The sequence below is a fragment of the Phascolarctos cinereus genome, unplaced genomic scaffold, assembly GCF_003287225.1.
Source record: "Phascolarctos cinereus isolate Bilbo 61053 unplaced genomic scaffold, phaCin_HiC Scaffold_2;HRSCAF=192, whole genome shotgun sequence".
NCBI classification, from domain to species: Eukaryota; Metazoa; Chordata; class Mammalia; order Diprotodontia; family Phascolarctidae; genus Phascolarctos; species Phascolarctos cinereus.
The window spans coordinates 170,517,715-170,543,802 of NW_027555625.1; the positions used below are offsets into that span (position 1 = coordinate 170,517,715).

General features: G+C 34.9%; 1 protein-coding gene across 7 annotated transcripts in view; it reads right to left on the reverse strand.

Moving 5' to 3' along the window:
* The window catches only part of PLCB4 (phospholipase C beta 4), a 461,946-nt gene that overhangs the window by 277,258 nt on the left and 158,600 nt on the right, over window positions 1–26,088 (reverse strand). For all 7 annotated transcript variants that reach the window (XM_020985786.2, XM_020985793.2, XM_020985777.2 and 4 more), the window contains one exon: window positions 20,866–20,928. The gene's annotated coding sequence lies outside the window, so the exon portion shown is untranslated. The remainder of the gene's footprint in view (window positions 1–20,865; window positions 20,929–26,088) is intronic.

Here is a 26,088-nt window from a genome sequence, read left to right on the forward strand (position 1 = left end):
TGAAGAGTTGGATATGACATGACTGAAAACAGAGGAAAAACAACAACAATATTTAAACTCATCTTTTCTGATTCCAAATCTAGAGTTTTTCTACTACACCATACTGTCTCTTATAAGGAAAATATTAACCACCCAATGTGACCTGTCCAGTATCTAAATCGCTTTAATTCACAAAACCACATTTTGAAGATCCAATTTGTAATCAATGTCCCAAATTTTAACTGATCTCATTTAAGCTACGGTTACATTAGGCAAACGTATAGTAAATTACAATGCCCATTCATTTTACTTTTTAAAAAGTTATTTACATGATTAAACAATGAGAAGGAACAACACAATTTTATTTATTTAGAGCATTCTTTTTAAATTTTTTTTTATTTCCAAATTCTCTCTCAACTTCCTGCCCCCACCCCAATCCATTGAGAGGGCAAGCAATAGAATATAAATTATATATGTGAAGTTATATGAAACATACTTCCATATTAGCCGGGCTACCAAAAACTACAAAAATAGCAAGAAGCATAAAGAAAGTGAAAAAAGTACCCTTCAATCTGCACTCTAAGTTCATCAGATTTGTCTCTGGAGATGAATAGTATTTCTCATCACGCAACCTTTCGCACTGTCTCCGATCTTTGTCTTAATGAGAGTAGCTCAGTCTTTCACAGTTGATCATCCTTATATGTTCTCCTGACTTCACTTCTATCAATTCATTGTACCAATTCATATACATGTCTTCTCAAGCTTTTCTAAAACCATATTGCTCATTGTTTCTTACAACATAATAAGTACTTCATCACAATCCTACACCAAAACTTGTTCAGAAATTCCCCAATTGATGGGCATCCTTCAATGTCCAATTTTTTGTCAACACAAAAAGAGCTGTTATAAACATTTTTACACATGTAGGGTTCTTTTCCCTTTTCTGTAATCTCTTTAGGATATAGACCTAGTAGTGGTATTACTGAGTCACAGTTTTATAATGCTTTAGGCATAGTTCAAAAATGTTATGGTTGGAACAGTTCACAACTCTATCAAAAATGCAATAGTGTTCCTATTTTTCCACATCATTTTCCTTTTCTGTCATGTTAGACAATTTGATAGCTATGAAGTGGTACCTCAAAGTAGTTTTAATTTGCATTTTCTAACCAAGTTACTTAGAACATCTTTTCATATGATTGTTGACAGCTTTGATTTCTTCCTTTGAAAACTGCCTGTTTATACCTTTGACCTTTTATCAATTAGAGAATAGTTCTTATTTTTTATAAATTTGGTTCAATTTCCTATATATTTGAGAAATTAGGCCTTCATCAGAGAAACCTGCTATAAAAAAATTTCTCCCAGTTTGTTGCTTTACTTCTAATTTTGGCTATATTGATTTTGTTTATTTAAAAACTTCTTAGTTTCTTGTTATCAAAATTATCCATTTTATTTCTTTATATCTCATTTGGTCATAAACTCTTCCCCTATCTATAGATCTGACAGGTAAAATTTACCATGCTCCCCTAATTTGCTTATGATATCAACCTTTATGTCCAATTCATGTACCCATTTTGACCTTATCTTCGTATACAGTGTGAAATTCTGGTCTATCCTTAGTTTCTGGCAAACTGTTTTCCAGTTTCCTGTACTTTTGTCAAATGGAGATTTCTTGCCCCACAAATTTGGATCTTTGGATTTATCAAACACTAGATTACTATGGTAACTGACAACTATGTACTACCACCTAATTTGTTCCACCTATCTGATTCACCATTCTATTTCTTTGCCAATAACAGGTTGTTTTCATGATTACCACTTTATAACATAGTTTGAATCTGGTACTGATAAGCCTCCTTCTTTCACATTTTTTTTCACTGACTCCCTCCATATTCTTTACCTTTTGTGTTTTCAAATGAATTTTGTTATTTTTTCTACCTCTATAAAATACTTTTATGATACTTTGATTAGTATGGCACTGAATAAGTACATTTAAATTTAGGTAGAATTGTAATTTCTTTATATTGGCTTCTTCCCATGATCAAATAAAATTCTCCAATTGTTTACATCTGTCTTTAATTGTGTGAAGAGTGTTTTATAACGGTATTCATAAAGTCCTTGGGTTTGTCTTCGCACAGTGTCCCAAGTTTTTTATAATGTCCACAGTTATTTTAAATGAAATTTCTGTATCTCTTCCTGATGTGTTTTGTTGATAATATATAGAAATGCTGATGATTTCTGGGGGTTTATTTAATATCCTACAGAGTTGATTACTGTTTCAACTACTTTTTTTTTTATTTGGTTCTCTGCGGTTCTCTAAATATATGATCAAATCATCTGCAAAGAGTGATAACTTTGTTTCCTCATTGTCTATTTTATTTGTTCTTTTTCTTTTTCTTGCCATATTGTTACAGCTAGCATTTTTAATACAATATTGAAGAATAGTGACGATAATGAACAATCTTGCTTTACCCCCTGATCTTACTGGGAAGGCTGCTAGCTTATTCTCATCACAGATAATGCTTGCTCTTGCTTTGTGATAGATACTACTTGCTTGCTGTTTGTCCTTCATTCTTGAAGAGGACCATGACATCAAGGAGGTGATGCCATGACATGCAAGTGAATTGGATTTAAGTGAGAAAGGGCTGTGCAAAGTCACCAGCCTCACTTTCTCCTCCCAGATACTACTTATAATTTTAAGAAAGGCTCCATTTATTCCTATGCTTTCTAATGTTTTAATAGGAATGAGAGTTGTATCATGTCAAAAAGCATTTTCTGCATCTATTGATATAATCATATAATTTTTGTTTTTTTAGAAACTCATATGGTCAATGATGCTGATAGTTTTCTTAATATTGAATCAGTCCTACATTCCTGGGACAAATCACACCTGGTAATATTGTATAATCATTGTGATATATTTTTGCATCAATATTCATTAAGAAAATTGGCCCATGGTTTTCTTTATTTATGCTTTCCCTGGTTCAGCTATCAGAACCATATCTGTATCATAAAAGGAATTTAGTAGTATTCCTTTATCTGTTTTTTCAAGTTTTTTTACAGTATTGAGGTTAATTGTTTCTTAAATGTTTGGTAGAATTCACCAGACCAGCTGGTGCTGGGGATTTTTTCCCCCCATAGGGATATCATTAATGGATTGCTCAATTTCTTTTTCTAAGATAGGGTTATTTAAGTATTCTATTCCCTCTTCTGTTAATCTGGGTAATTTACATTTTTGTAAATAGTCATCCATTTCACTTTCATGTCAGTTTTACTAGCATATAATTAGGCAAAATAATGCCTAATAATGCTTTCATTTCATCTTCATGGGACATTAATGCACTGTTGGTGGAGTTGCAAACTGATACAGCCTTATTGGAAAGCAGTTTGGATCTATGCCCAAAAGGATATAAAATGTCTATACCCTGTGACCCAGCAGTTCCACAACTAGGTCTGCATCCCAAAGGAAAAAAAAAAGGACCTCTCTCTCTCAATCTGTACACACACACACACACACACACACACACACACACACACACATACACACACACACAAATATTTATAGCAGCTCTTTTTGTGGTGGCAAAGTATTAGAAATTGAAGAGCTGCCCATCAATTGAGAAATAACCAAACAAGTGGTAGTATACGATTATAATGGAATACTACTGTGCTATAAGAAATGACAAGCAAGATGATTTCAGAAAAGCCTGGGAAGACTGATGTAAATTGATGCAAAGGAAGTGAGCAAACTAAGAGAACATTGTACACAATAACAGCACTATTGTATGTTGATCAACTAGGAACGACTTAGCTATTCTCAGCAATACAATGATTCGAGAAAATCCTAAAGGATTTATAATGAAAAATGCTATCTATCTCCTGAGAAAGAACTGATAGAGTCTGAATACAGATTGAAGCATACTCTATTTTTTTAAAAACATGGCTTTCTTTATTTTTGCTGTCTTTTTCATTTGTTTTTTCCTCTGTGTTTTCTTTCACAACATTGTTAATATGGAAATGTTTTATGACTGCACATGTATCATCTATATCAAAATGCTTCTCAAGGAAGGGGAATGGGAAAGAGCAAAACAATTTGGAACTTAAATTATTTTAATGTTAAAAATTGTTTTTAACGTAATCAGAAAAAATAAAATATTGGTTTTCTCTTTCTTTTTTTTAATCAATGGTTTATTTTATTGTTGTTGTGGTTTTCAAAGAAGAAACAGCTCCTAATTTTATTTATTAATTCAATGATTTGTTTTTACTTTCAATTTTATTAAACTTTCCTTTGATTTTTAGGATTTCTATTTGTATTTAATTGGGGATTTTAAATTTGTTCTTCTTCTAGTTTCTTGTTGTTTTTTTTTTAAAGCAATTCATTGATCCGCTCTTTCTTTCCTAGTTGTTGTATGCATTTAGAGATAAAAATTTCCCCTAAGTACTGCTTGGCTTCATCCCACTAATTTTGATAAGTTAGAACAAGCTAATTTTAGAGTGTGATACTCTGCCATTACAGCACTCCTTTTTCTAAAATCCCCTCCTATAATGGAATTCCAGATTACTTGATATATGCCATTATGACAGCATCATCTTTTGTATAGGACCCTAGTAACAGAATTTCAGGTAGGGTGCTAAGGACAACTCTAGGAATCCCATGTGATTTGTAAAAACTTTGTGGGATTATGACACCAAAGGGTACTTTCACCAAATACGTTGGTCAGGGGGAATCTGAGGAAAACCTGGCTTTGGTGGTAGTGTGTCTGAGTTTGAATCTCTCCATTGTCATTTGGTATTGGTGTGGCCTTTGGCAAGCCATTTAACCTCTTGTGAAAAATAAGGAGTTTGGACTCATCCCTTAATTACTCTTGTTCATGATTTCATTATCTTGTGTTAATGAACTCACTGATTGTCAACCAGGTTGCTGAATAGAGAAGGGCTCTTGGAAAAGGTTTACTTGAAGGAACATTTTGATGCATCAATGTAATATAAACTCTTTACCTGGCTCCCCTACAAGATATATTTCTACCATATCTTGGTTGCTTTACCTTGCACACAGAGTAGAACTTATCCAAGCTTTTCCCATATATTAGAATTCAATGCTTAAAGAGTTAATTAAATGCACATCTTCCCACTTAAGATATATCAGAATCTTTCTAGACACTCTTTGCATGGAAGAGACATTCAATGGTTTCAATTACTACGACTAATAATAATGACAGCTAATATTGATATGGTACTTGTGAGACTCACATTCATAGGAGAAAGTCTGGACAGTTCTTACTACATTAACTTGCACACATTGTACTATACCTGTGGAATGAATAATACATCTCTCAATCTTATCCAGATAATATTCTGCCTCAACTGATCTAGATACACAAAGCTGCACTAAGCAAAGAGAACAAAATAGATTGAGAGAAATATTTTGTTTAACCTTGGAAGGATATCATTCTATATAAATAAATTATTAGTTACAAATGTATGCACTGATTACTCTTCAAAATATCCATCTGAATTCATGATAGGTAATGCTGTGCCTTGCAGATGCTGGGAACTACTTAAAAAGTTTGCTGAATTAAATATCTATGGCATATGGACATTGTTTCTCTAACTATGGGTTTACAAACAGTAGCTACAAATGAATGTGATTTAAGAAACAAAGATACATAGAACTTGTGCATTCACATCAACGTTCCCTCTCTGAGCCATTCATCTTCAGAAATTATTAAATTATTCACATGATGTGGTCTTTATGGCAAAACCTCTCTTTTGTCTTCTGATATGTAGCAAATTATTCTGACCATTCTCAATTGTGGACAATATTTGGGTTTTGATACTGTAACTGGATTTTGGAACTAATAAAAGTCACTCTGGGCTAAGTCGGGCAAATAAGGCTTTTGCGAGGAATTGAAGGTGGGGGAAAGGGGCAAGAAATGAACTGTGGCCATAAAAGAGTGATTTTTTTCCCTGTGATTCAAGGATAGACTCCAAAGGCAATTCCAAAATTATTTGTCTCCTCTAAGCTCTCATAACACTTTGTTCATACCTCCCTTATGACACTTATCACATTCTATCTTGGACTGTATTTATGGGCATACATGCCATAGTGGCTCATTCAAATTTATACCAAACATAGAATTTATGTGCACATTGCAGGTTTTCAATTTTTTTCCTTGTAAATTAATGTTCCTTAAAGCATGGTTTCTAGACTCCACGCCATTCTGAACTTCATTTTCTAGATTCATCCCAATGGTCTGTTGATGTCCCTCCTAAATAGTGACTCCTGTATCTGGGCAATTCACTGTTTGCCTCAGTTTTCTCACCTGTAAAACGAGCTGGAGAAGGAAATGACAAACCAGTCCAGTATCCTCGTCAAGAAAACCCCAATTGAGGTCATGGAGAGTCAGACATGACTAAACAACAAAAAGAATTTACTAAATCTTTCTGGTTCACATTTTAGCTCTGCCATCACTCTACTGAAATTGTTCTCTCCAACGTTACTGATAACACCTTGACTGCCAAATCTAATGTCCTTTGACAGTCTTTGCACCCTTTGACACCTGAGCAGATTTTCACCTTTTTAGCTTTCCGTGATATTGCTATTTCCTGGTTCTCCTTCTGCCTGACCATTCCTGCTTGGTATCCTTCAATTATTCATATTATTCTTCTGGCAGCTTAAGTGAGGGTATTTTCCCGGGCTCTGTCCTCAGCCTTTTTCTCTATTTATACTCTCTAGGCAGTCTTATCCATTTTCATGGCTTCAATTATGATCATTATGCAGACAACTCCCAGACCTAGTCTCTAAAATGTCCCCTGAGGTATTCTATCAACATTTTCTGCCTGCTATCCTCTCTAGGTTTTTGTGACACTGCTTTCTCCTGGTTTTCCTCCTTTCTGTTCAACTGCTCCTTCTCAGACTTCTTCGGTAGTTCTTCATCCATGTCAGGCCTACAATTATATGACTCTGATCTACGTCCTCTTCTCGTTTTGTGCTACACTATCTCACTTGATGACCTCATAAATTTCCATGGGTTCAACTGTCATCTCTATACTGATGATTCCTCAAAATATATATCCAGTTCACATCTCTCTGTTGATCCACAGCCATATATCTGTAATGGCTTCTTGGACATCTCAAACAGATGTCCCAAACAGAACTCATCATTCTTCCCTATCAAACCCTCTCCCTTTTCAGAATTTCATTATTATTGTCAATCACACCACTTCCCTCCCAGTCATCCAGCCTCACAATCCCAAGGTCATCTTTGATCTTCTTTCTCACTCACTCCATGTATCCAATATATTGCCAAATCTAATCATTTTTGTCTTTACAAATCTCTTACATGCATCCTCTTCTCTCTATTCGTATTCTAGTACTGCTCCTCATCACATCTCATTGTGACTATTGCCATATCCTTCTAACTGGTCTCTCTACCTCAAATCTCTCCATACTACAATTCATCCTCCATTCATCTGCCAAAAGACATTTTCCTAAAGCTAGAGTGGATCTGAAGGGAAAGGGAAGGGAATAAGTATTTATATATAGCACCTCCTATGTGCTAAGTGCTTTACAATTATTGTCTCATCTTCCCCTGAAAGGGAGGGGGGATAATATGGAATGATATGATATGATATGATATAACATAATATAATAATATAACATAACATAATATAATATAATATAATATAATATAATATAATATAATATAATATAATATAATATAATATAATATAATATAATATAATATATATAATATAATATACAATATAATATAATATACAATACAATATAATATACAATACAATGTAATATAATATAATATAATATAATATAATATAATATAATATAATATAATATAATATAATATAATATAACATAACATAACATAACATAATATAATATAATATAATATAATATAATATAATAAATATAATATAATTTTTAAATATAAATTTTTAAAGAATGCATACTTAAGGGCAGTGGTTTATTAATACTATTTTTGCCTTTCTTTATATCCCCAATGCTTAGTCCAATTCCTAATACATACTAAATGTTTAATAAATAATTGTTGATTGACTGATAAACTGCTAGACCACCACATGTCTGAGTGAACTAATTACCTTCACCCTACCCACTGCCCCTCACTCATTTCTATGAATAGCACCATTCTTTAGTCATGTCCAATTCTTTGGGACCCCATTTGGGGTTTTCTTGGCAAAATACTGCAGTGGTTTGCCATTTCCTTCTCTGGCTTATTTTACAGAAGAGGAAACTGAGGCCAACAGGGTTAAGTAACTTTCCTAGGGTCACACAAGTTAATAAGTGCCTGAAGTCCAATTTGAATTCAAGTTTTCCTGACTCCAGGCCCAGCACTTTATCCACTAAGCCACCCAGCTGCCCCTTTTATGCATTACTACTTCTTAACTCATTTCTTTTCTTATAATCTCCCCTTTTCCAAATAATCCTCATTATTGTTACCAAAATAAACTTCCTAATGGGCAGATCAGACATGTACTTTTCATTTTTTTCACTCCCAATGATTTCAATTTCCAATCATCTGACAAAAATTATTCATTTTTTTTTCACAATATATACTCCTTAGTTTGTCATTCAGGGCTTCTTAAAATTTTTCCACTTATGACCCCTTCAGTGCTCCTTAAACTGTGGGTCATGACCCCATATGTCTTTATTCAAAGCATTTCTAACAACAGCACAATTTGAATCCATACCTTTCCAATCTTATTTTACACTACTCTTCAATCATTACAACTTTTGCAAAATTGTATGTATTCCTTATATTCCATGATGGACTATAAATTCTTTGAGAGCAGGGACTAATTATTTTTTTTCTCTTGGCATTCTACTTTTTATGTACATGATAGGCAACTAATAAAAGTTTGTAAAATTTTATTATTCAACTGAACTGGGTGAGGGGTGGGAGGGCATGACAATCTTAGCGAACCCTCAGGTGATTCTTAGTAATCACCACTTAAGGATTTTTTAAAGCTATTATTAGCTATTATTTAATTATTTATTCTAAAACTTTGTCCTAAATTAACATCAAGCTTATTTGTTTGTAGCTTTCAGAACTTTTCTTTCCCTTCTTCTTTGGAAATCAGAAAAATAGGTGTCTAGTCTTCTAAAATCTTTTCCATACCTAAAGATGGTCATTTATGAACATATAATTTTGTTCCTACCTTATTTACGCTTCTCTAACTTATTCTTCTGTTCCAGCAAAGTGGTGAAAACTTTTTTTAACCCACCAAGCTCAATTTATCTTAGTCTTGGATGCTCAGGCCATCTGGAAATGCTCAATGAGCAGTTTCAAAGGATTCACAACTAAAATCTCACAACATTCACAATTTTTAAACATGAAAACTCTACATAGTCAGTTAGACTTTAAAAGGATTATTTATGCTTGAAATATGATTCTGCTTCACCTTGCTCTAATCATCCATCTTCCTTTTCTGAAACTTGTGGCTTCTTACCTTAAATCTGACACTGTACGAGACAATTCAAGTCAACAGATGTGTGAACGTCTATCCTAGGTACTAGAGATATAAAGGTGAAAAAAGGTCACCCATATAGGTCCTGCCTTCAAGAAACTGCTACTGAGTGGTGTGGATAAGACATGTATACAAATGAGTATAAACTAACTTAAAAGGAAAGTTTATATGAGAGGTGAAGCTGATAACGGTAATACGGAATCAAGGAAAGAAGAATCACTTCAGGCCGAGGTAATCAGGGAAAGTATCTGGAGAAATGGTGCTGGGGTTTGAAGAGGGTGAAGAATTTCAACAGGTTGAAATGTGTATCTGGGTAGAAGAGGAAGGGGAGAATGAGATGGAAAGAAGTCCATTCTAGACATGTAGAACGATGTATGTAAATGTGCAGAGGTGAGAGAGGGTAGATTTGGGACTCTTAAATATAGCAGTGTGGAATAAAGAGCAAAGAAAAGAAAGTTTGGAACAAGATTATGGAAAAAATTTAAATGCTAAACTAAGGATTTTTCATTTTACTCATTAGGGTATAAACTGAAGATTTTTCAACAGAGGCATGATGTGATCAGACCTTTATATTCGGAAGACTATTTTGACAGATGTGCAAAGGACTGATTGGAAACAGAAGAGAATGGAAGCAGAGAGAACAGTTAGAAGACTATTACGTGATGGATTTGAAGTCAGAAAACCAATCTCACATCCCACCTCTGCCATTTATTACCTTGGGTAAGTCATTTAACTTCACAGGGCTTCAGTTCTCTCATCTATAAATGAAGAGTTTGGATTAGATGACCTCTAAGGTCTTTTTAAATTCTAGGTCTCTGATTCTCAGTACTACCACGTTCTGAGTTAATGAGAATGCAACCTGGGTGGTAGCCATGGGAATGTAAAGGAAAAGATATGTGTGAGACAAAATATCTAGACTTCCTTCAAATTTTTGAGTGTGCACACAACTTTCTTTATTTCAAAAGGCTGCCTTTTGTGTGTTTTTTGAGGGTTTACATAATTACAAAGGCTCATAAATCAAACCATATGCAGAATCAAAAGAACAATGACTTTAGCTTCCCTGGTTTCTGCAGCAAATGGAAATGTGGTACATTTTCTCTTCTTCAAAGAGCTGCTGGAGCATGTCCCCTTTGAATGCTGACGAGTTGATTTACTAAAAAGGCATGTGGAATGGCTTTTCTTTGAATGCCACCAAAGTGGTTTCTATTGACATTTCAGTGGCAAATACCTTAGCAGGAAGGATTCTGTTTGGAACACAGGCTCTGGTTTCTGGTGGCCATGCAGGCAACTTGCACACTGGCTCTCCAGAGCTGTTGCTTCACCCCAGTCAGCTTTACTGAGTTAAAGCATCAAGACTGACTAAACCAATCAGCAACAAACAGCAAAGGGAAAGAAAGAAGAAAAAGGAAAGAAAAACAAGTTTTTTGGCAAGATTTGAAAAGTAGGTGGAGAAAACAATTCCATTCTCCAATCTGAATAGGAAAGGAAGCAGTGAAGAGCCCTGCTCTTCAATGATTAGAACACTGAAAAGAATAACACAAATAACAACATGGAAGCTGGTGAAATTGTCAGTAGATAGAAACGGTCTTTCCACTAAGGCAAGGAATGAAGTGCACCATCATAATACATGCTGAATTTAGTACAACTTCCAGAAGGAGAGCATCACTGGGCCTGTACTGCAATAGCCTACCAGTTGGTCAGTTTGCCTCAAATCTCTCCAATCATCCAATCCTTCCTCCAATCAGCCATCAAAGTCATCTTATTAAAATGCAGGTCAGATTATGTCACCCCCTCATCCCACTAGTCAATAAATTCTATTACTTTGGGGATCAAATATATAAAACTCTCTGGCATTTAAAGCCTATCATTGAGGACTTCTGCAGACAGAGCCAAGATGGTGGAGTAGAGAAAGCACTCAGCTGAGCTCTCCCAACATTCCCCTCCAAACAATTTTTCGGTAATTAATTTATTTTTTAGTTTTCAACATTCACTTCCATAAGATTTTGACTTTTAAATTTTTCTCCCTCACACTTATTCCTCCACCCAGGATGAAGGCTCTACATATACATTCATGTTATGCATATTTTCCCATTAGTCATGATGTAAAGAACAATTAGAACTAATGAGAGAAACCACGAAAATGAAGCAATAAAGGAAAAGGAGAGCAAATAGTATGATTACATCTGCATTCAGACTCCACATTTCTTTCTCTGGGTATGAATAGTAATTTCCATTGTGAGTCTTTTGGAGTTGTCTTAGATTCTTGCATTGCTGTGACAAGCCAAGTCTATCTAAGTCAGTCATTGCATAATGTGGCTGTTACTATGTACAACGTTCTTCTGATTCTGCTCATTTTACTCTGTATTAGCTCATGTAAATCTTTCCAGGTTTTTTTTTTTTGAAGTCTGCCTGCTCATCATTTCTTATAGCACAAATAGTATTCCATTACATTCATATACCACAACTTGGGTCAGCCATTCCCCAATTGATGGACATCCCCTCAATTTCCAATTCTTTGCCACCACAAAAAGAGCTACTATAAATATTTTTGTACATGTGGGTCCTTTTTTAATTTTTACCATGTCCTTGGGATACAGACCTAGAAGTGGTATTGCTGGGTCAAAGAGTATATGCAATTTTATAGCCCTTTGGGCATAGTTCCAAATTGTTCTCCAAAATGGTTGGATCATTTCACAACTCCACCAATAACGCATTAGTGTTCCAATTTTCCCACATCTTCTCCAACATTTATCATTGTCCTGTTTTTTCATTATTAGCCAATCTGATAGGTGTGATGTGGTACCTCAGAGTCATTTTGATTTGCATTTCTCTAACCAATAGTGATTTAGAACATTTTTTCATATGACTATAGATAGCTTTAGTTTCTTCCTCTGAAAACTGCCTGTTCATATCCTTTGACCATTTATCAATTGGGGAATGACTTGTATTCTTGTAAATTTGACTCAGTTCTCTATATATTTTAGAAATGAGGCCTTTATCAAAAGACACTGGTTGTAAAAATTCTTTCCCATTCTTCAAATTCTGCTTCCCTTCTAACCTTGGATGCATTGGCTTTATTGTTACTCTATAGAAATCTTTATGTATGTTTATTGCATGTTATCTCCTCCATTAGGCAATTCCTTGAGCACCTTGAGATCAGGAATGTTTTTGTTGTTTTTCATTCCTTTTTATACCTAGAGCTTAGCTCAGAGCTGGGCACATATACATACACACATATAAATATATGTGTATGTATGTGTGTCTGTCTGTGTGTATACATAATACTTTTAAAATGTTTACTGACTTGATTTGATGAAAAGGAGATTCATTTCTCTCCTCTGACTGAATTCATTTACACCTCCACAGCATTTCTCACAGTAGTCTTCTCTCCAATTACAATACCACCACCCTTGTTCAGGCTCTAATCACCTCTCACCCAGACTACTGCAATAGCCCCTTAATTGGTTTTCTTGCCTCAAGTTTCTCCCCTCTACAATTTATACTTTACAAAGCTGTATATCCGTGGTTTTCCTAAAGCTCAGAACTGACCATGACATTCACCTACTCAAGAAACTCTACTAGTTCCATCTTGCCTCTAGGATATGTTAAGATATGTTAAGGGGTCCCTTCAACTTGCCTTTTTTGAGTTGCCATATTTTCCAGAAACGCTGGACCCAAAGTATGCATGAAGTCCTGAATGTGTCAAGGATGAAGCCCCTCCCTGAGTTAACATAATGTGTTGTTTGCATCCAAGCCTGGACTCCCCATGTGTCCTTGGAAGTCAAGACAGGTACCAGATAGTCTGCATGAGGCTGAGAAAACTGCTTGTGCAGCTGGGACCCTTGCAGATATGCAGACCATCATATCTTCATAGCCTAGCAGCTCCCAAGTGAAAAGAATGTGGCTTTTGCTGTTGCCTTGCTCCTCCCCTTCAAGAGGGGTTGTCCTTTTCCCACCTTTACTTTCCCCCTCTTGTGTCATGCCCCTTTAGGTAGAGATTTATGTTTCCTCCTCCTTCCTTTGTTGTATTTTTATAAATATGCAAACTTCTGTATGGATTATGAACTCTTTGTGCTCCACATGAATGTCCATTTCTCTTACAACAAACCTGGTTTTTACATAAGTTACATGAACTTATGATTGCCTGTTCACAGATAAAATACAAACTCTTCTTTTTGACACATAAAGCCCCTGATGAACTGGCCTCAACCTACCTTTCTATCTGTATCACACAGTACTACCTCCCACACACTAGACCAGCCAAACCAATAGTTTTGTTGTTCTCCATGAAAGGCTATTCATTTCCTGCCTTCTTGCCTTTTTATTCGTTATCCACGTTCCCTGAACTTTATTCTCTTCTTACCTCTGTCTTCATCTTGGCTCAGACCTTCCCTGATTCTCCCTTCCAGTAGTACATTTCCCCTAAATTTCCCTTATTTTTATTTTATATACACCTATAGACACAGATGTTGTCTCTCTTCCTCTCCCTTCCCCCAAATCCTGCCCCAATCTAACAGTAAATTCTTTGAGGACAGGAACTGTTTACCTTACCCTTTCATCTTTTCATCCCTAGTGACTGACACAATACTTGGAACATAAGATGTACTTAATAAATGCTGTTAAATTGTTTTATAATAATAATAATATAGCACTTTAAGGTTTGCAAACCACTCTGTGTGTGTGTGCGTGCGTGTGTGTAATATTTTCCTTAAAACAACAGTAAGAGGTAACTTTTATTATTATCCCTATTTATGAATGAGGAAAGCAAGGCTGAGAAAAATTAAGTGAGTTGCTCAGGATCACACAACTACTAAGCATAAAGGGGGGAAAAGAGATTAATTGACTATTAGTTACCTTGGTTTTTTCATTCCAGATGGCTGTCTTCTATCATCAGCCCTGTGAGAAGTTACTACAGCCAGGAATGCAGTTAATGTCCCATCACTTTGATGAAGTGCCAGTGATTTCATTTTAAAATATCTGTTTTTTAAATGACATTTTATATATTTCCAATGTACATGAATAACACTTGTTAGCACAAATTCTATCCCATTGTATTTTTTTGTTGGCAAGGACAGTTCTCCTGACTACATGATAGGTTTATGATATTCAAAGTCATTCTCTACATGTATGACTTCTTCCATAGTTTTGTTTCTGTTTATTTTTTTTTAACACTGTCATTTTTTCCCAGCCACCAACTCCTCTGCTATCAATTATCATTATAAAATAGCAAAACTTCTAGCCAGATGGAATGACTCAACATACAATGTCAGACTTTTTGGAATGCTCTCATAGGAAGTTTTTCCTTGCCTGAAAGAATAGGATCTTCTGCAAAGTACTATCTCCCTTTTTGTGACTTATGATTACTCAACAGACAACAAAGTATGGAAAAGAAGAAAATAGTTTTGGTAGCTTTTAAGATAAGCTCTTTCTTCTTTTAGGATTTTTTGTTTACTTTTTTTATGTTATTTTAATTCTTTGAATATTTTGCTTAATTCTTTCATTCTTAACCTTCATTAGGTCATTTTCTTGTTCTCTACTATGCCCAAGAATACAAAATTAAAAAAACGTGTGTGTGTGTGTGTGTGTGTTACATACATACACACACACACACACACACACACACACACACACACACGCACACATATTCCTGGGTCTTAGGAAAAAAACAAAGTAAAAGAGAAAGAAAAGGATGGGCTTCTACCTCTAGAATAAGAAGATATATCACCTACATTACAACATTCCCTGAGGAATAAGCAAATTGTGCTATATGGATGGACTACTGTGCTGTAAAAATATATGTAAATACATATATATTGTGTGTGTGTATATATATATATAATATGTATATGTGTATATATATGTATATGTATATAATATGTATATGTGTATATATATATATATATATATATATATATATATGGAAATAGAAGATCTCAAAGAGATGAAAAGACTTGTTTGAACAGTGAAGGCAGAAGAACCATAGGAACAATTTATGCTAGAATATAAATATTATAAAATCAATAATTTTAAATACATGTATAAATTGCTAAAAATTGAAATAAGCAAAACCAAGAGAACTGAAGCAACAATATTATAAAGATTTTGAAAGCTGCAAGAACTTAACATAAGGATCATCCATGATTTGAGAGAACTATTGATGAAACATACTATCCAGCTCCTGAAATAGTGCACAGAATGAGACATGTTTGTTTTAAATAGTCAGTGAGGGAATTTGCTTTGCTTGACTATGCGTATTTGTTATAAGAAATGTGCTTTCCTTCCCCCCCCCATGGAGTGAAAGTTAGAAGAAAAAAATAGATTGTATTAATTTTTAAAAAATTTGAAAAGAACTAAGGGATGTCCTGTACCTCCCCCTCAACAAGAAAATATTCACAAAATTATTTCAGTAGTGACTCAAACAGGATACATGGAAAGTAAATAAAAACAAATTAAACCGCTGAAAAGAACATGGCTTTAATGACTTCTTCAGGATATTTCTAGTGACTTCTGGAAGACCCAAGGGGATACTGAAGCAGAAGAATATAAGTCACAGGGGAGAGGGTTAGAAGAGGTTACAGGGGGTGGGTGTAGGGTATAGATATCAATAGTTCAATTCACAGCATACATTTAATGAACAATATATACTTAAAATGTTAACATAAGGAAGTGACATTAAAATTTGGTAGGATTAGTCTCATAACTAAGAAACAGCAACAGAAGATGAAACTTTCTCTAAAGAAAAGATATAGAAGAAAAAGAATGAATGGCAACATAGCATGTCAAGTAAGTAAACATTTGTATGGAAATTGAGAAACCTAAGTGGAGAGGGAGTTATAGGGCCACAAATATTTTGATCTTTTGTTAGTACACCTCTGATTCCAATCCCAGGAAACAAACTGAATAAGGAGCCCGAAGACTCAGAAAAGCTTGTATCTATTCTGGCCCTTGTAGTACTTTTCACATCTGACTCAAAAGACTGTGATGCATAAGGAAGATAAGTTGATTGCCCTAACTGGGATAAAATCCTTTAAGAGGCACCTTCAAACTACCATGATGGGAGTACCCAGAAAGGCTCATGTTCCTTTAAAAAGCAAGACTAAATGGAAAAGATGTTTTAGCACAATTTATCCTGCTTTAAGAAATGTATTCATTCCATTTCTAGGCTCTATTCTTTTTTAGACCTACACACAGCCACTGCCTTACTCTCCTTTAAAAGGCTTTTATAAAAATCAATCCATTGTGTTGCCCACGAATCTCCCCCTGGCCATCCATTATTACTTGTCACTCATGAATTTGTTTCATTTTGTTGTCGTTGTAATTTTGGTTGTTTTTTGTTTTGTTTTGTTTTGTATTATAGAAGATATAACTGAAGCTTAAGTTTTCAACACACAAAGAGGAGAGGGATAGTCAATACCTTGTTAAGTAGAATCAAGATATACAATGACCTCAACAGGCTAAAATGATAATCCAGAACAGGCGTTCTTAACCTTTTTTTTTGTGCAGCCTGGTGAAGGGCATGGAGCCTTTCTTAGAATAATGTTTTAAAAGCATGAGATAAAATACATAGGCCTGCAATGGAAACCAATTGTATTGAAATACAGTTATCAAAATATTTTAAAACCAAATTCACAAACCACAGGTTAAGAAACTCTGACCTATAAAAAGTAATAAGATAAAATTCAATAGTTAATAAGATAGACTTGCATGCATGTTCAAAAAAAAAAAACGAGTAAGACCTAAGAGCCAAGATGGTGGAGTAGCAGGAAGAAATAACAACAGAGGTTCCTTCCAAGACAAACACCCACACACATATACACATACAACACATACAAACAGATGCATTAGACCAAATCCTGATCAAGATATTAGAAGAAAAAAAATCATGGTGAGTAATTTTTCCAGCCAAGGTTGGCATAGAAAGGTAGAGAAAGAGGTCTGGAGACACTAATGGTAAGGTTTAAGTTGTATACCAGGGAAAAGAGAGTTTCTAAATCTAGCAAAGAGGGGCTCAACCTTGATTCTAGAAGACTAATAATGAAAAATACTACATACCCCTTAACAGGTGGAAAACTCAGAAGAATGAAAATTGAGGCATATTCTGGACAATTTTTGGACTGCATTTGGACAACATGGAATTCATTTTTTACTATACATATTTATAACTGAGGTTTTCTTTTCCATTATTTCACAACTGGTGGGAGAAATAGAAGGCAGATTTTTATTGATTTAAACAAATACACTCCTTTCCAGATGCATAAATATAGGATAGAGGAGACCAGGTTTGATAATGGTTCACATGAAAAAGACCTGAAATATTCAGCTGAATCCAAACTCAAAAGACCCAAGAGTATAATATCCTTGGATCCAAAATAGCAATTTTTAAAATAGCAGTTATTATTAGTTTATAGCCCAAAATTAACTAAGTACAAGCAGAACATGAAAATGTCAGATAAGACCTGAAGAAGCACTTACCCAGTTGTGACTGATTTTTGAACAACTTCTGAATAATCATTGGGTGAAAGTGATTTTTTACAACAAAAGAATAGACAATATGCTTCAAAGACTAGAATGATAGACTAAATAGCCATTCAATACAGAACAAGAAAATCTCAATCCATTGTGCTAGACATCTGTAATCTTGGAGACAATGGACAATTTGTTGTTTGTACCTGAAAATGCTTAAATGCAACTACTGGGTGTGGGAGAGGGAGGAGGAGGGAGGAGTCACAATTTTTTCCCATTCAAGTTTTTAAAATTTCTGGCTTAATAATTCGTAGCTACTTAATGATAATAATGTTATTGAAAATCAAATGAGATAATATATGTAATGAACCTTGCAAACCTTAAAATGCTATATGAATGTGAGCTATGATGATGATGAGGAGGAGGAGGATGTTGTTGATGATGACAGTGACAGCTCATATTTGTATAGAACTTTTTTTTTGGTGAGGCAATTGGGGTTAAGAGACTTGCCCAGGATCACACAGCTAGTAATTGTCAAGTATCCGGTCTGAGATCAGATTTGAACCAGCTCCTCCTTACTCCAGGGCTGGTGCTCTATCCACTGTGCCATCTGGCTGCCCCTAGAACTTTTTTTTTTTAAAGGCAATTGGGATTAAGTGACTTGTTAGTAAGTGTCAAGTGTTTGGTATGAGGCCGAATTTGAACTCAGGTCCTCCTGACTTCAGGGCCAGTGTTCTATCCATTGTGCCACCTAGCTGCCCCTCCCTAGAACTTTTAAGGTATATAAACTTCCATAAACCCTAAAGCACTTGGCATGGAGGACTTATAATAATATAACTAATTTTTAATGTACGTTTAAGACTAAAGCATTTATATAGGTAAGTAGTAACTACAGGTAAGCAGAGACTGCACAGACAAACTGAAGAGTTAAAGTGATGTCCCTACAAATCTCAGACTCTGCCTGCTGTGGGAAGAACAGACTGCAGTTATTCCTCTATACTTATTTAAATCACTCAATACTCCCACCTCATTTTGCCTGTTAGGACACAGCCTATGAGTCATCACTTGAGAATAATATAATAACACCACACTAAAAATAGGCAGGGGCAATTCACCAATACCTATCTTTCCTGATGTCTTGTTTAATTATTAAATTCTGATAACTTAGTAAAATGGGATCTTTACCTATAGACTGTAGCCCTTAACTGGAAGCTTTTGAGAGAAAATAACATATTTTTTTAAAAATATGGCATCTTAATTTAAAAAGTTTCATAAAATATTTAGAAAAATTTGTCATCCTTTATCTGTTTGTTATAAATTTGTTTTGTGTATAAAGGAACAGATGCCATATTCTTCACTTTAACTCATAATAGCCGTTGGAGAAAAGACACATAAGGGTTCACGTGTTCTGATATTCATTACTATTTTGATTCTCTGATGAATTTTAGTGCAAATGTTTCAAATAGCCAAGTTTTTCTTTAAATGCTCAACCTAACAGACAAAAATCTTTTCCAGAGTCCCAGGGTAAAATGCACTTAAAAAGTTACAAATTCCAAAATGTACCTTAGGGATTAAGAGACTGTATTTTGTTTTGTTTTTTTACTTCACACAAATAAATAGTTAATGACAAAAGAGAAATCCCTTGCAGATGGCTCTTACAATGAATGCTATTTTATGTTTTAACTTAGCTAAAACTTGGTGAAAGTTTTTTGAAACAAAACTTGCAGAGGTAAGGCAGGGATGGCCTGATCACAGACCACATACTGCAAAATGTGTATCCAAAACACTCTTGACTTAAACCACAGGTGAATACCACAAACCAAGGGTAGGAAATTGAGAAGAAAAAAAAAAACAGAAAGTATATGTGTATGTATGTATATGTATATAAAATATACAAGGTCCTTATTAACATAAAATTGTATCACTCAATTTTGGAAAGTAGTGGTAGACAAAAAAGTCCATTATTTTGCCCATAGTTATAGTCTGAGAGGCAGCAGGATGGAGGAGAAAGAACCGAACCTCAAGTCAAGAAGAAATGAGGGTACAAGTCCTGTCTCAGACACAAGGTTCCTGTGACAACGGGCCAGTCCAGATAGCCCTAGAAACTCTTCAAAATTGAGTTTCAGAGAAGTTAGTTGCCAGCCTGCTTTAGTGAAAAGAGGTTCCACTTGAATGAGATCACAGGTCTGGTTCAAAATAAAGTTAACATTTTATGGTGCCTTACAGTTAACAAAGTACTCTATATCCCTTAACTCACTGTTACCTTACAACAACCTAATGAGGTGGTATAAGCGTCATCCTCATTTTCTAGACGAGTAAATCAAGGCTCAGGCAGAATGAGTGACTTGGCCCAGGTCACACAGCTAATACGTGAGACAGTCAAAGACTGAACTCCAGGTCTTCTGACTCCAAATCCAGTTCTTTTCTACTATATTAAGCTGCCTCCCTGAGTCAAATAAATAAAATTGATCCTTCACGTAATACTGAAGGCCATACGACTTCAATCTTAATATCAAATAAGCAATGGGCATAAGTAGATGTTATAATGTGAAATATGTTCTAGATATAACTGATATTTAAAAATTCACTCATAAATATAATTGTGTGCTGCAATGAATTATAAATAATAAAAGGACAAGGTTGCTTGTTATATTATCCTCATGTTTCTTCCATAATTGATTATTCATATACCTATATTTTCTTGTCACAAAATTTCCCCTTAGGAAGTAGAGTGCCTCAAGTCATATTAAAACCACTCTATTAAATATAATGCTACTTACCTGTATTGATTCAACAAACACTTATTAAATGTGTACTACACATGTACTATATGAATTTGGAGGGATGAGAGTATTTACGTATAGTCATGACAAAATGTTTTAGCAAACTCTTTCTGGGATAGAAGCAGTGGGTACTTACAAAGCAGCTCTTGATAAACCGGGACTGATCCTCTAACTAGTCAGACAGATGAGAACTCCTTCTCTGAAACATGAAATAAAAAAAAAATCAATATAAAGGCTTTTAAAAAAATCACATTACCTATACCTGCTTTACACTTCCAAAGAGAATTAATAATAACAATAGAAAGCAGTTTTATCTTACTTTGAAAATATTTAAATTGGCAAAATAATGTAGAATAGGCACATACAATAGTTGAACAATATACTTCGTTTAAAATCTTCCAAAAATGAACATTTATGGCCCTTGCTGTCTCACTTGACACCTACCCCAGACAGACCATATTTTCTCCTATCTATTGTAGTAGATTAGCTAAATGTGGAAAAGTTGTTATATACTGGAAGTTAGTATAGTAAAATGTTACCCAGATATTACCAAATTATATCTATTTTATACTATATTTGTAAAGAAATTTAAGAGCAGAGTTCATATGAGTTCCAGTTTGATGTTGGACTTCTGTTTTCTTGAGTTTCAGGTTTCAAAATCCACTCCACATGTTTCAACCTCAGGTAAATGGGAAAGAAAGCATGGAAGAGTGTGCTCTATGGAAAATTCCACTTCTGCATTTTGGAGAAAAGTAGGAAAAAGGAATAAAGGGAATTGAATACATTGAAAAGTCGTTGGAAAAGGTGCTGAGTACTGTCTGTCTCAGAGAGGCCACCATATGCCCATATCCTTAAAATGGAGATACCCTATCACCTAGCAATGTATGTTAGTATCTCACAGCTCTCAAAACAAATAGTTCTTCAATTCAATACAATTATACAAAATAGATACTCAATAAGCATCTATTCATTAAACATTTACTTGTGCCAGGTGTTGTACTAAGTGCTGGAGATACAAAGAAAGGCAAAAAAGGTACCACACAAGTCTTATTTGAGGCTTACTCCAAGTTCCTGACATGTAAGTCTATTTCCTGTTCACAACAGATTTTTTTTGTTGGTTTGAAACTCTCAATTAGTACCTATAGTAAAGTTAATTGGGCAGGTTTAGGTTTTGAGCAAAGGTCAGGCACAAGAATGGATACCAATAAATGCAGCCAGGCAATTAAGGTATTCTCCCTAATGGTGATCTCTGGCTAGGTGGTACAGTGGTCAGAGCACTGGGCCTGGACTCAGGAAGTCCTGACTTCAAATCCAGCCTCAGCACTTATTACCTGTGTAACCCTGGCCAAGTCACTTAACTTAACTCCCTCAGTTTCCTCAACTATGAAATGGGAATAAGTCATTGGGTTAATAAATGCCGTACAAACATTGCCTCAATAGATCCTCATAACAACCTGTGAAGTAGGTTCTATTATTATCCCTATTGCATAGATGAGAAAACTGAGGCAGTAAAGAGGATTAGTGACTTGCCCACAATCATACAGCTAATACTCATGACTATGTATTTTGATATATCATTTCATATATTTAAGGAATACTACCATATATATTTCGAGAGTCTCTATTCTATTCTATTCCAAGTAAATATCATTTCTTTGACCTTTCCTCAGAGAAGCTATTTCCTGAAACTTTAATAATCATTTTTTCCTCTCCTACAGGAATTCTGTAGGTACTAAACATCTGACAGTAAACATGGAAACTCACACTTCATACTCAAAGGTCTAAAAAAATATAGAATATAAAGAAAATTAATTTCTCCACCTTGATGATTCTTAAGTCGCAATATCATATAGTTGGTTCATATTGAACCTGAAGAAGACCCTTAATCCTTTGTTTCCTGTATGCATGATGCCCTCTACATGATCTTGCATTTGCAAAACTTGTTAGTTAATTCTCATTGACTTATTCTGCACTTATGCCTAATGAATCACAGCAGGCTGTACAGAGAGCTAGAATGGGAATACTTTAATAGATGGGATGACGTGACATCTAGGAGTTTACAATCCTAGTTTCTTGACGAGTTTGTCATGAGGAACCAAATAAAAACTTCCTAAAAACAAAGATATGTAACTGTGCCTTATCAATGAGAGCTGAAGCAAACCAAAAAAATACACAATTTGCCACTGGATTTTGTATCACATCACTAATGGCTAGCATTGGTGGTTTGCAAAGCACTTTAATAATAGCTAACATGTAGATAGAATCTACTACACAGCAGGCACTATGCTAATGCTTTACAAATATTATCTCATCTGACCTTCACACAACCATCCTTGCAGGTTGGTGCTATTATTATTACCATTTTATAGATGAAAAAATTGAGGCAAGTTAACTAAGATCACACAGCTAGTAAATGTCTGATGCTATATTTGAATTCAAAATTTCCTGACTCTACATCCAGCATTCTATCTACTGAAACAACTAGTAGCTATGTACTAGCACTTAGAAATTGGTGATTCCCAACAAAAAGAGCATTTGAAGATATCTTCAGTTCTATCAAGCATTATAATAAAACTCTCCAAACAATTCTCAAATTAAAATTACTATCAATATACTCTTAATTTAAAAAACACAGAACACTAATAATGGTGCTTTCAAGAAGGAGGAGAAGGGAACAGGTTATCTGGAAATCAAATTGAGGCATAACAACTTAGAAAATCAGTAAGGGTGGTAGTAAAATCTGAAAACTCAAGTAAGAAGTTAAGATGCTAGCTTTTTTCCATAGTTCCAAATGATTTTCCTGGTAATGCCCAAAGAATTCCATTATATCTCTTACTGGAAAGTATACTTTATTTGGATAAAAAGGCAGTCTAGTATTGAGGAGATTATCATAACTGAACAGTAGAGCTGAAACCTAAGTCCAAGTGAAACTTAGTTCATCAATACATACTGTACTGAGATGCCTTGCCAAATTAGAAATCTAAAGGTAAAGTGAGACCAAGGCCAGAAATCTAAGTATAGTGTAATGGAATTTATAGTCTAAGGACCTGGGCTCACAACCTGGTTCTGTCACTGACTAAAGGTGCGGCCTCAGGAAAAGTCAGCTCAACTTCTCTGGGTCTCAATTTATTTATTTGTAAAAAATGAAAGCATTGGACTAGATCAAATGTTCTTAACCTGAGGTCCATTAAATTGTTTTTAAAGTATTTTATAATACTCCAATATATTTCTATTGTTTCATTTTATGTATGTAAAGACATTATTGTCATAAGGATAGGCTTCCCCAGGTTGCCAAAGGGGTCTATACCACAAAAAAAAGGTTAAGAACCCTGGACTACATGATCAATACATTAGTAAACATTTATGAAGTGCTTAATGATATACTATACTCTCTGTTAGGAAATGGTGATACAAAGGTAAAAATTAAACAGCACAAGTTGGCGGGGGATGATATGTTTAAGATACAAACATAGTAAAAATAAAGTAATGTGAAGGCGGGATGTACTACTACGGGGGGGTTCAGAAAAGTTTTCATGAAGGAGAAAGCACTTGAGCTGTACTTTGAAGGGAGTAAGTGATTCCAAGATGTGAAGGGGAGGCAGGAATATATTTCCAACTTGGGGGATAGACTCACAAACAGGCAAGGATATTCCATATGTGAGGAACAGCAAATAAACCAGTGTGACTGGACTCTAGAGAGTATGAAGGAGAGTGATAGGTAGTAAGATTAAAAAGGTGGGCTTGAACTGGATTATGAAGACCTTAAATGCCAAACAGGAGTTCTTTTTTTTTCTTGAATGATTTGGGGGGAGGGGGGAGAGAGAGTATCTACCAGATATCTGGATAGCTTTACCAAATCATTCCAAAATACCAATAAGGAAGAACTCTGAAGAAATTATGAAATAATGAGTTTGAGAGCTATCCTCTAGTGGATAGTTTAAAATTTGAAAAGTTTCTGAAAACTCTCTTTTTCTAGGTCCTTACTTTCCTCATAAATTTCCTAAGTTCACAAAAATCCCATGTCTAATCATAGCAAGGCAATAACCCTGGATTCTCAAAAAATCTACAAGTAGAATGCAAGCCTGGAGAGGTTCTATCAGTCTGCTATTCAAGAGGCTAGGGGGGGATTCTTTCAGTGGTGGGTAGGAATATTTTGGCAAGAGGTCAGCTAATACAATTTACATAGGCAGTACTAGACAGCATCATCTGCTGTTCCACATACTGTGTGAGAACAGTGAAGCAGGAATAGGCTTCAGTTCAAACCCTAGCTTTAGCATTTTTTACCTCTGTGACCTTGACCAAAGAACTCTCTGGGTCTCAATTTCCTCATCTGTAAATTGAGGACGTTTGGATGTGATCACTTCAAAGGTACCTTCCAAATCTAAATTTTTGATCCCATTAAGAGAATCCTCTTCATTATCAACATTTCTTGTCTCAGATACTGAGGCGGCACTGTAAATAATGACTTTCAACTTTGTAGCATATTGAATTTTCATATGACTGTCATGTCATGGGAATAGTATTACAGAAAAGATGGGAATAACAGCTGGACCAGACAAAGGTTACATAGAGAAGCTCTGTGCTAGAGGCCATCCAATTTTGAAGGCATTCAAGAATCAGTTCTCAAATTATTTGAAAGAAGAGAAGATATTACATTTGTGGAAAAACAAGAACAAAACAAAGCAAAAGCCTTCAACATTATTATCAAAAAAGAACAAAAGAGCAAACACTGACTAGCACAATTGCTTTCCTATATACACTATTTTTACATAATATATACATAGATGGAAAGCATCCTTGATGGAGATCAGAGAAGGAAACAGTCAGGCTCACATAAACCCAAATCTCTATAGCAGACCAAATATTTACAGTCACACAACTGACTGAAACATAGAGAATAATTCTACTATTTCTTACTACTACAATATTCTACTATCCTAGTAATAATCCTACTATAAAGCACAGTGGGGTATTTCTTAGTTTTCTGACTTTAAAAAAAAGCATTTGACCCCACCTTAAAGGCTCTCTTCCAAAACTTTATTTTTTACATGTATGCCAAATCATACAAAATTTTTGAAAAATGTATCAAGAGAGATGTACAATGGACATGAGGGTAATATGGTCAGACTTACACTTTAAATAAGTCATGTTAGCAGTAATGTGAAAGATACATTGTAGTGGTGAGAGATACAGCAGAAAGACTTATTAGAAAGCTATTGAAAAAGTCCAAGCGAGAAGTGGTAAGGACCTGATCCAATGTTGTGGTTGTGCCAGTAAAAAGAAGGGCACAGGGGCAGCTAGGTGGCGCAGTGGATAGAGCCCTGGCCCTGGATTCAGGAAGACCTGAGTTTAAATCTGA